We start from the raw sequence: 13056 nt of genomic DNA, 5'->3' as shown, positions 1-13056 counted from the left end.
TGACTAAGAATATTTAGTTGCTTGAGGCACAAAGCAGTTTGCCATTTCAGCTTCTATGAGGAAGGGAAAGTTGACAGGCTGAGATTATTAAAACTGAACAGAGAAAAGGTCCTGTGATGATGGAAAGTTAAGGGACAGGGCACTCAGGGCCCTTTCTCCACTTGGAGAAAGGGTGCAGAGTAGGTAAGGGGTGAAGAAAGAGGGAGCTGCGTTGGGTTGGGTAGACCACAAGCTGTACAGCTAGAGATGTTGGAGGCATCTGGTTTGAGGATGGAGCTTGGCGGGTTTTGCCAGATCAGCCCCTGGGATGCTAGCTCAAGGATCCTTGAGTTGGCCAAGTTGGACAAGCTTATGGTCTCCTGCCTTTTGTGTGTATGTGTGCAAAATCATGCATGGAGATATTTATGGAAATGGTGATTTGCACAAATTCACAACTGTAAATAGTGCAATTTGCCAATACTGCACTATTTACAGCCACAAATTTGCAGAAATTGTGATTTCTGTAAATATTCCCACCTGTGCAAAATCCTGGCTTGGGGATAAAAGAAAAAGTTGTGAGTTCTCAGCCCCGCATGCACACTGCGGTCAAGCAACTGGCAGGATTCTGATGAGCAGAGCATGAACAGGATGCAGGGATGTTCACCCATCCCTATGGCCTGCCTTAATATAACAAAGTAACCAGTCAATCTGATCCTATATGAAAAGGAGCACCAGAAACATACTACAAAATAATATCTTTTAAAATGTTCAATGACGCACTGACAGTGCCTTGACATAATGAGCTAGATGACGGAAAGGTGGCAGAGTTGGCCCATGCTTGGAGTATAATTGTTGCACACACTGCACCATCTGCTGGCTGGCATTGGTTCCAAACTGCTATTACAGGGATTTGGAAGGAGATATACCCATTGTGAAATGATTTTGTTGCCACCTCATATGAAGAAGAAGAGGAAGAAGAATGAAGAACGAACTTCTGAAGAATATCTACACAACCACACAGCAAAAACCCAGTTCACATTAGGGATGTTGGAGAGATCTGCAATGGATTCAAAGAAGTCCAATTCCTATGAATCCGATTTGCAGATTCTGCAATGGACTGGCTTTTTCACAGACATCATGGAGGAAACAAAATCCATAGATTCCTAGTTCTTCTACACATGTTTAAACAGGGATGCCGTGGGCACCTGACTGGGTCTGGGAGTCCTGTGGACCCTCCTCCCTGTGTCCATCCCCTCAGACCCAATCGGGTGCTCCTGTCATCAGTGCGGACCCCTATCCAAGCACTCGCTCCATTCGTGCCTTTACTCTTGCGTTAATGGGGCCTTTAAGGCTACCATTGGTGCGGGGGGGGGAGCAGCAATTTACAGAAGCTACAGAAATTGTGAAATCCCCCTGTATATTTATTTATTTATATTATTACATTTATATCCCACCTTTTTTCCTCCAAGGAACCCAAGGTGGCATACATAATCCTCACAACGACAGCCCTGCTGGGCTGAGAGTCTGTGACTGGCCGAAAGTCACCCAGTGGGCTTCCGTGGCCAAGTGGGGACTAGAACCCGGATCTCCCGACTCCCAGTCCAACACTTTAGTCAGGACGCCACACTGGCAGTCACCATTGATGCAGGAAGGGGAAATGCATGGCAGCTGCCTTGTACTCGCCCGCTGAGGCAAGCACAGATGAGCTCACCCACCCCTATTTATGAAATGCCTGAAGAAAGGAATACCTCAGCTGGGTAAAGATTATTGTTTTATAATGTTGATAATTGATCTAATTGGTTTAGCCAAGGGGTGGCAATTTCTGGGGTTATGGGGGCCAATTTCCACCAAGAACCTACTGGGAGCCGCACACTTGCCCCTGAAATTTGGCAGCATGGTGGTGGTTTAAAACCCTGTGATTTTGCTGTAAAACAATGTGCGTGCTCCCCTTATGCCCCGCTTTACAGCAAAACCATCAGTTTTTTGATGTCGTCTTTTTTAGATGATTGTTTGGCAATTGTCGCAATTCAGCACAAATGGTTGCACTTGCACCATTTCTGTGCTGTTCTTCTCAACGTTGTCTTCATTCTTCTTCTTTGCTCTCACAATCCTTGGCCTCATAGGTGCACACGGCAATCAAAGCAATTTTGCGGAGGATGCTACAGATGCTCATAGACAAAATCCACCAGGCCGAACAACCAATCACATTAAGCGGCACTGCAGGCAAATGGGTCCAAGCACTACGAGGGCAAAGAAGATGATGAACAATTGGCAAAGAGGAGAAGCATCAGAGAAGAAGAGGGACATAAGAGTGCTGAACAATACAATAGCTCAGCAGTGTATGATGTGTGTGTGTGTGTTTATCCAGCTGTCTTGGTTCAGCTGTGTGAAAGCGACTATGAAAATGAGAGGGCATGAAATGTACTCCCAATTCCTATCATTGCTATTCTCTTTGCACAAATGTGAGCCATTGTAAGAAGCACCCACCTCCCTCAAGGGCTATTTTGCGAAAGGAATTGAGATATAGATAGATGATAGATAGATGATGATAGATAGATAGATAGATAGATAGATAGATAGATAGATAGATAGATAGATAGAGATAGATCCCAATTTGCAATCAGAGTGAGACAGTCCATGAACCACCAAACACCATTTTATAAAATCACATGTAGGAATAGAAACATGGGCTGCATGGTACATTTTTTCTTTCTCAGTGCCTTTAAAGCCACTAGCATTTTTAATGGAGGGGAGGCAATGCTGACCATGGGCAAGAGAGCTATAAATGTATTTATTTTTAAATCAAGGGGACTTCACAAACGAGATTTGGTAGCAGCAGGCAAACAACACATGCGCACAGAATGACATTCATATGCACTAGAGTCAATATGGTGCCTTACTATCACTCTCCCCCTCCACACAGCCGTCCCATCTCATTTTATATCCTGCCCAAATATTCCACAAGCTGAAGCAGTATCTTGCCTTAACATACTGGGTTTCTCGTATTACATAAACATTGCTTGGCTGCTTTCTTCTATAGGAGCATCTGCTCCGCTGACAGTCCCAAGTGAACCAGCTTTGTTTTGTCCAAGGCACTGATCATGAGTAATGGATCTGGCTAAGCCTGATAGTGCATGATGTAATTGTCAGAGGAGTTTAATTATCAGCACATTACATGTGGGATTTTTTTCTCTCTCTCTCTCTCTCAATATGGTGTTGGGTTCACTTTCAGGCAGTTTTGAATCTGCATAAACTACAGCCAAGTTCAACTAGGCCAGGAAGTGGCTGTCGCATTAACGCATCTTCGCTCTCTCGCTCTCTCTTAACCTCCCCCTCCCTTTTCATCCTGGAAGAACGGGAGTGAAGCTCAACCTGCAATTTGCAGAAACCAAGCAATCTACATGGCTATATAATCTCTCAAGAGAACACTAGAGAAATGTAGAACTAAAATCCAAGTATTGTGTATGCAGCTTTAAAGTATATATTCTTATAAGCCACTGGGCATTTAGTACATGAAGTAGAAATGTCAACAGTAATTGAAAATGGTAATTACTCAGCATTCCTTCCAGGCCACTTGTTCTTGGACGCTACGCGGTTTCAATTACTACGCATATCCTACATCGGCTGCTGGATCTGAGGAAGAATTTTTGTGCAAACACAGAAGCACGTCAAAGATTGGATTTAAACTCCTTCCCTTTAGGTAAGAGGGGCAAATGGGTTCGCTTCTGCATATGGCTCTGAACTGGGGCAGATGTACCTTTAGATTAGGGATGTGTAAGTCATTTGTTCAGTTTGCTTTTGACCAGTTCACACCTTCTGGAGCAAACACGGACTCAGGTGCAATCTGTGGTCGAAGTTCGTACATTTAAGAACATAAGAAGTTCCCTGCTGGATCAGACCAAGGGTCCATCTAGTCCAGCACTCTGTCCACACAGTGGCCAACCAGCCATCGGCCAGGGATGAACAAGCAGGACATGGTCCAACAGCACCCTCCTACCCATGTTCTGAGATTGCAATGTGATTCATGGAACAAAACCGCATGTGCGCAAATACGCTTTGATCAATGGAAGAAGAATGTGTACATTTCAAAGATGTGCGCAATTGATGCATCCGTTTGGAAAAATACGCATGGATTTTCATGTGGAAAAGTGAAACAAAACCAAAGCTCGCAAACTGATATGGACTTGAGTCAGAATTAGCTTCAAGATGAGCTCGAGTTTTGCAAATTCAAACACCCCCTATTAACACGCTAAGCCACGGTGGTTAAGCATTTTGAGGTAAACATTATGGCTTAGCGTGTTGTGTGAACCGTGACTTAGTGTGTCATGTGAACCATTCCTAACCATGGTGGCTACATAACCACAGTTTAAACATGCTCACTAACCATTTGCTACAAAAGAGTTAACCACCTAGCCAAGGCTTAGCGTGTTGTTATTTGCCACAGCCTTATTTAGCTATACCAATGGCGAAAAGTCTCAAATTTTTATGAGGACTTCCTGAGTAATTTAGATGCTTCTTTGTGGTGTGGAATCTTTTCTGAGGAGAGATGAAGCTGTTTGAACCACAGGAGTTTCTTCTAGGAATACAAGTTAAGTATTTGTAAAATAATATAGAAGGGAATCATGTTTAAACTGACTGACAAATAGCATGGAGCATTAGGGCCCAATAGAAAGAGGCCAGTTACATTGCTGTGTATTTGTTTTTATTCTGAATTTTTTTAATGTTATGTTATGGTTTGTTTTGGTTTAATATATTGATTTATGCAAGTGGGCATAGACTTTGTCTTTACTTTCTTTATTGTCCCAGAAATGTAATCTGCATAATGAATAAATATTCCACAATGCAGATCAACTTCCGATTCCAGTGAAAAGAGTGCAACGTTATTTAGTAGCATCTTGCAGAAACCAGCAAATTTGCATCCCATTCTCATGGCTGTGATGCATGTTTAAGGAGTACATGAAACCTCATGGCTGCAGTTATTACACACACACACACACACACACACACACACACAAGTATTCTGCAATTAAGATGAAAAATGACCAGCAATGGCCTGGTTCAGACAATATGCTAAACCATGCTGCTTAACCACAAAATGGTTGCATTCCCTTAACCATTTTGTGGTTAAGCAGGTGAAAGAAGAAAGTGCAAAAGCTGGGTTGCAGTTAAACCTCAAAAAAACCAAGATTATGGCAACCAGCTTGATTGACAACTGGCAAATAGAGGGAGAAAACGTGGAGGCAGTGACAGACTTTGTATTTCTGGGCGCAAAGGTTACTGCAGACGCTGACTGCAGCCAGGAAATCAGAAGACGTTTACTTCTTGGGAGGAGAGCAATGACAAATCTTGATAAAATAGTTAAGAGCAGAGACACCACACTGACAACAAAGGTCCGCATAGTTAAAGCAATGGTATTCCCCGTAGTAACCTATGGCTGCGAGAGCTGGACCATAAGGAAAGCTGAGCGAAGGAAGATAGATGCTTTTGAACTGTGGTGTTGGAGGAAAATTCTGCGAGTGCCTTGGACTGCAAGAAGATCAAACCAGTCCAAACTCCAGGAAATAAAGCCAGACTGCTCACTTGAGGGAATGGTATTAAAGGCAAAACTGAAGTACTTTGGCCACATAATGAGAAGACAGGATACCCTGGAGAAGAGGCAGATGTTAGGGAAAGTGGAAGGCAAAAGGAAGAGAGGCCGACCAAGGGCAAGATGGATGGATGATATTCTGGAGGTGACAGACTTGACCTTGGGGGAGCTAGGGGTGGCGACGGCCGACAGAAAGCTCTGGCGTGGGCTGGTCCATGAAGTCATGAAGAGTCGGAAGCGACTGAACGAATAAACAACAAAAAGTACAATAGGGCAGTCTGAGGGAATGGGAGATCTGTGCTTGCTCTTTCTATCCCCCCTTGGCCCTTCCTCAACTCAGTTTGTAATCTCTGGGTCTTGCAAAATGGGATTGAGTCAAAGGGGAGGCTGGATGGGAGGTCCGGAAGCTCACAAAACTTTCATTCTCCTGACTACCCTGACATTCTGTTTATGTGGACCATGGAGAAAGAGAGAAAAACGGGTCGCTCTGAAGTGAAATGAAAGACCCTCCATGTTCAGGAACTTTGCCAGTTTGGGAAAGGACAATATCCTATCATTACTATTGACTTCTTGACAGCTGTTAAGTTTTTCAGTTTCAGTTATTAAAGTCAGTTATGTTGGATATCTGATTTTTTAAAAAAACGCAATCTCATGGGAATTGCTTCTGGCCAGCATCTCCATTATCACCCAATTAACACTTTACATTTCTCTGATTGTGTGCCAGAGGAAGTTTTGTTTCATGCACACGCACCCTAATTTTTTTTTTGCCTGAACCAACCAAGCCATGGTAGGAGCAGGTCATACACAGAATTTGGGGGTGGGCAAGGCTGTGCTGTGGTGTGTAATTGTAATTTGCACATACAGCTGTGGATTTCCCTTGTGTGTTTTAATTGTGTTTTTAATGTATTGTTTTCATCAAGTATAAACTCTGTGTGCATGCATTGTTCAGAGTATTTTTTTAAAAAAATATTTACAAACTCAGGGAAAAATAGGAATAAGACCTAAGTTAGAAAGATCATGAACTTTGCTCCTACCTTTTCTCTTTGGGTTGGCAAACTACTCTCCACTCTGAACTGCACTGAAATTCTGGATTTCTGAATTGATTTCCTTGAGGCAGCAATCATTTCCCACCAATGAAGCCTGAAACCTCTTTACAATGAACCTAGAAATCCCTTCTCCAGATAGTGAGTGTGTCAAATGTTGCTATGACTTCATCCATTGGCTAAAAAAGCCTTGAAGGCCAGAGCAGGCGATTTTGATGACAAAATGAGTGCGCAGAATAGTGACAGTGCATTTTGCTTCATAACTTGGATTCTACAAGGGCAGAGTCTTGCATTTTTTTTAAAAAAAGAAAGAAAGATAGAAATGTGGGGATTATGGGTCATCCAGGAAGATGAAACTGTCTGCTTTTTTCCTTTCCTGCAGACACCCATGGGTTGGAGTATGCGTGGATCAGATCCTAAACATCCAGATTTGTTTCACTTGAATGAAAAACACATAGAGATATTTGACTGCAAAGACTTTACCAGGAACAGTTCGTACATCTTAATACACGATATGACACGAGGTAGGAAATCAACAGAGCAGCATGCAGTGAACTATAAACTTTCAGCAGGATGAAAAGCAAATAAAAGCAACACATCTGCTTATCATCTTGAGATGCCACAAGCCTAGTTTTTAAAGCTTTTGTAAAATCTTAGCATGACAAAATGGTTAAATGGTAGTTTATAGAGATGTGAAGGCCTGGAAAAAACCCAGAAAAATTCAGGAAAAAAATGTTTTTCTTGATCCCCAAGCCCTGAAGCCTTTTTTGTTTTTATTCTGAAAAATTGGGGATTTAAAAATAATAATAATAAAGAAAAATATATTGTGGAGTGTGTTATTTTAGCATGATGAATAAAATGTTTAGGACAAGGTGTTCAGACATTTACTTCTCAAAATGATTTCTAAAAACTATGTACAGTATCAGAGTATTACAATTTCTGTGCATCGAGGACAAGCAAGTCCTAGGTTGCAAACTGAGACTACAACTCTCAAATGCAAGAGCAAGATGCATTTCTGCCTCTAGGGGGCACTGCCACTGAAGCAGAGACTGAAACTGATAGTGATAGCTATACCTCAGAAAATGAGTCTGATTAAATTTCATGCATATTCATTAAATCTTTTTCCTCTTGTTCTCAGTTGTTTTTATGGGAATGGGTGCTTTACGTCAGCTTGACACTGTGGAGGACTAGTGGAGACATAAATAATTTTCTTTGTTACTAATGTTGATGGTTTCTTCTGTTTTTTAAAAAATGTTTTTGGCCTGTTCCTCATAAACTGGCAAAACCAAATAGGTTCCTTACAGTTCAGGTGTTCCTTGCAGTTCACGAGCTTGTAGTTCCATTTGTTTAAAAAAAAAAAAAAAGTAAAAATTTAAAAATTTCAATTCAATTTGTAATAATTGTTTGAATACACTGTACTTTTAATATACCAAATGTAATAATTTTATGCCAAACCACCTTGTCCATAATTACGTTTTATGTTCCTAAAATAACAAAGTGACTTTCAATCTGTAAAAAGCGCTAATATTGCATTTTTTTCAATTTTTCTGAAAATTTCCAATTATTTTTACATCCAAAAAAAAAAAAAAAGGGGGGGGGGAATATTTTTTCCTGATGGCTTCAAAATTTCCAGAAATTTTACATCTCTATTACCCTCATCTCTTAGAAGGTTGGTGGCACATTTGACTATAAAGTTTCATAGTCCTGAAGTGTCTGTTTGCTCTTAGCACTTTCTGGTGACAATGGCCTGGTTCAGACAGCACACTAAACCATGCTTTTTTTGTTTATTCGTTCAGTTGTTTCCGACTCTTCGTGACTTCATGGACCAGCCCACGCCAGAGCTTTCTGTCGGCCGTCGCCACCCCTAGCTCCCCCAAGGTCAAGTCTGTCACCTCCAGAATATCATCCATCCATCTTGCCCTTGGTCGGCCCCTCTTCCTTTTGCCTTCCACTTTCCCTAGCATCTGCCTCTTCTCCAGGGTATCCTGTCTTCTCATTATGTGGCCAAAGTACTTCAGTTTTGCCTTTAATACCATTCCCTCAAGTGAGCAGTCTGGCTTTATTTCCTGGAGTTTGGACTGGTTTGATCTTCTTGCAGTCCAAGGCACTCTCAGAATTTTCCTCCAACACCACAGTTCAAAAGCATCTATCTTCCTTCGCTCAGCTTTCCTTATGGTCCAGCTCTCGCAGCCATAGGTTACTACGGGGAATACCATTGCTTTAACTATGCGGACCTTTGTTGTCAGTGTGGTGTCTCTGTTCTTAACTATTTTATCAAGATTTGTCATTGCTCTCCTCCCAAGAAGTAAACGTCTTCTGATTTCCTGGCTGCAGTCAGCGTCTGCAGTAACCTTTGTGCCCAGAAATACAAAGTCTGTCACTGCCTCCACGTTTTCTCCATCTATTTGTCAGTTATCAGTCAAGCTGGTTGCCATAATCTTGGTTTTTTTTGAGGTTTAACTGCAACCCAGCTTTTGCACTTTCTTCTTTCACCTTTGTCATAATGCTCCTCAGGTCCTCCTCCCTTTCAGCCTTCAAAGTGGTGTCATCTGCATATCTGAGATTGTTAATGTTTCTTCCCTATTGTACTGCTTGCATGCAAATCCATTCCATGAGGGGTGAGGGGAGAAAATGGGCTCTGTTGAACCTCATCCCTCCACTTACAGCCATAAGAACTTTTCTTTTTCCATTACTTAAACTTCTTTGTTCTGCTATTCCTCATTTCAGGGAGGCTTACAATATCCCCCCTGCCCCCAAATCAGTAATAACAACTGAACAATTCAATTTAAAACTGCAGCCGTATAACAAGAATTAGCATAAGCCCTATTCAGACATTATACCTTACTAGCGAACCCGTTTAAGATGGATGAGGTTGACTGCACTGCTCCAATATCCTCACGAGGTCCCTGACCTCCTTAGGGCACTTTTGCTCACATTCACTTGAACACAAGTCCTCTGGTGGCCTTTGCTGAATTTCAGTGGGAAATTGCTGCTTTTCCCCACTACCCTAGCAAGCGCTGGTCACATTGCACAAAAACTGGTTTATGTTGGTGCAACATCATTAGTGCTAGTACTGGGGTACAGTTGGATACTACCCAGAGTTCTAAGAACACAATGTGAATTATACCCCCCCAAACTTGGTAGAAGACATCTACTTCACAAAGGAATCTACTTCTAAATCTAACTGTTGTAGAATCATTATAGAATAGTGTGAAATTATTATGTCTTATTATTCCCAGTAAACAAGCATTGGATTGCACTGCTTATTTGCATATATTTGCATATGAGAAGAAAATAGTTCTAAAGCAATATATACATATACGCTTTGTTTTGGGGGGGTTTTTTTGGCAAGGGAACGTGTACTATAATCCATAAAAGATTATGCCAGGTACAAGACTCTGTTGTTTTATCTGTTGCAATAGACATGATCTGGGAGAACACATGCCTCCTCTCTCTTCCACAAAAGAGAGAATGCCTCTTTTAAGATACTGCTTTCCATGTGGTAGTTTTTATTTGTAATTCTAGTAGTTTTTGAAGTTGTAATCATCATCATCATCATCATCAAATTTAAACTGGGGACACATTTTTACCCCATCAAAATGCTTTAATGGATCAATATTAATCAAATATTGGATATTAATCAAAATGCTTTAATTAATATCCAGCAAAACATTGCAACCCCTAAATAGCACATTTAACTGCTGAGATTACTTACTATCCAGTCGTGATGCCAACAACAGTACAAGTCTCTGCAAGTTTCAGTACAGCTCTGCTTGAAGGTAGGTCACATTTTAACAAGGTTGTCTAGGTTGGAAAACATTAAAGATTCAGACGATTGTTCCTTAGTGCATAATGTATTTTTACTTGAATATTAACATTGCAAGGCTTCTTAATGCAATATATTGCCTCTGTTTGCTATGGATTTCTTTCTGAATTTATTATAAGTCAAAATAAATATAGAATTTAATTAATGCAACCCCAGCAATTAATAATGCAGGGCCTCAAAAAGAATATATATGTATAGAATTTCTGAGCAGTCAAGGAGGCCCCTGTGTAAAAGCAGGACACCAAAACTAAGTAACTAATGTTGCTAATAAACTAAATGGTGTATATTTAAGAGCAAAGAATTCCTAGAAGAGAACAGTGGTCTACCAAGGCTAATAATCTACCTATGTTTAAAGCATTTAATAGATCAATAGTTTTGAAGAAGGTTAAAATTCCCCCAACTGTTCATTCTGGATTAACTAAAAAACTTTAGTAAAGAGACTCACAAAGTTGCTTTGCAGCAGTAGAAAACTTCAATGTCCAAAATCTCTTACAGGTTTTACTAAGGATTGGTTCACACATGCATGCACAACACTTGCTGACTGCTAATGACATGTAAGCCATTGCGCTTCAACCACAACAGACAGACAAGTCACCTCACCTCAGACATGGTATTTTTCAATGGAATCAGTTAATATATTCCCTTGTAAATCAACAAGTGTTGAGTAGTCAACCCTTATGCGTGTACAATGTATGTAAGAACAAGCCCTCAGATGCATGGAATGCAACATCTACTCTAGGAAAACACATACAGGATAGCTGATTGGGATTAAAATTTCAAATTTGATCCATTAAAATCTGCTCCGGATTTGAAGACAGCTAGGGCTAAATTTCAATCAGTCGCAATCAGATCAATAATTCAGTTCAGATCCATCTCAGTAATGGGACAACACATCAGCTGAGCTGCACAATAATAAAAATGAAATTGACCAGTACCCCAGTACCTAGCTTCATATTGCTGTGGTGTGGGAATTCTCCTCTACAGAGAAGAAGAGGGCAACGGTATGTGAACTCTGGTGGGCTGGGTAGCGTTTGTGGTTTTTGTTCTGCTTACCCTAGGTTAAATCAACCTTCACATTACAAGGCTGAGGCTTATTCAGTGATACCCTTAGACATTAAACCTAAATCTGAAAACATTTAATACTATGCATAATTAACCTGTGGAATTGGTTACTGCAGTACCCACTTAGATTTTACTTCAAAAATATATATAATATTTATAGGGATCACAATGCATATTTAATTATAGTAGTAAAAACTGAATTACACTTGTAAACACATTATCCTAGTTATTAACCCTTGGCTTGAGGGCAGAAGACATATGCCAGTTCATGACAATTAGAAACGAATCATGCAAAGTAATGAATGGGAGTCTCTAAAGCAGCAGAGAGAGAAAAATAGATTTTCTCGCCACACTACTTTTTAAAGGTAAGCAAGGTCATGCATACAATTTAAATTTGCATATTGGATATTTTCTTCCCTAATGATTAAATCTGCCTCATGCATTTCCGCAACACTGAATGGAACGATAAACTGAAAACTTTAAAAAGTATGATAGATTAAACAAAAATGGTTCCTCCTTTCCCTTAGGTACCAAAGCCACATTAATGTGGAAGTTACATGTCACAGGTCACTTCCATTGCAAAGAGCTGTTTTATTCAATTATACACCATGCAAATGCAGAAGAGTAAATTATTCCATCACACCGGGGGTTAACACACTCCCTACCGTCACTTCTCCACCCATGTTTTTGTTCCTCAGTTACTTCCTCTTTTCAAAAGGGGAAGAACGCAATGAGCATGAGGCCCATTGAGTTCACTGTTCTAATGGCACTGCTTCTCCTGCACACAGCAGTAGAGAGTAGCAATTCCGTGTTTAAAAATACATCGGACTTAATGAGGTTTTTTTGTTGCACAAGGAAGGCCAGGAGGGGCAGAAGGTGCACGGGAGGCAGACAACGTCATGTGAAGGACCTGAGCATACTCTGTGAGTGCCCAGTAACAAGCGTGCAATAAAACTCTCATGGGATGGAGCTTTAAATGACGACAACAACAACAACACAATCAAGCTAATATATCTTTTTCTGACCACTGTTTACACAAGAAGGAGAAATGCAACTGCATGCCAATTTTTTGCTTCTGGTTTGATAAGAGGGAGAGAAAAATGGAGTCCCTAGAACTAGAGAGCTGCTACATGGTATTGGTGCATGGAAATAATTTTTCAGACCTGGGCAAGAGAATGTAGATTCTGTTTGTATTCTAAAACATCTGGAGGGACGCAGTTTGGAGAAGGCTAAGGTAGACCTTTTGTTTCATTCAGTAGGTCTCTTCTCAAGTTCTTAAACAGCTAGAGGGGCCTTTGCCTTGATTTGGTAATGCAGTTCTACTGTTTTGATGGCATCGTTCAGATAATTCAACTGTCAACCCTTGATAACCAAGACGTGGAGGCCGGAGGGTGGGGCTTCTTGGAATTTTAATTTCGCAACACTGGGGAAATAATTTTATAATGCTGGAGCTGAACAATATTATTTTAAATGATTTGTTGCCACATAAGACAAGTACTAAGAAAAGGGTTGAAAACATACACAAGATTAGTCCATGTACTGTATTGTTAAAAATCGCA

The sequence above is a fragment of the Elgaria multicarinata genome, chromosome 4 (assembly GCF_023053635.1).
Source record: "Elgaria multicarinata webbii isolate HBS135686 ecotype San Diego chromosome 4, rElgMul1.1.pri, whole genome shotgun sequence".
Classification (NCBI taxonomy): domain Eukaryota; kingdom Metazoa; phylum Chordata; class Lepidosauria; order Squamata; family Anguidae; genus Elgaria; species Elgaria multicarinata.
This window is presented reverse-complemented; position numbering follows the sequence as displayed.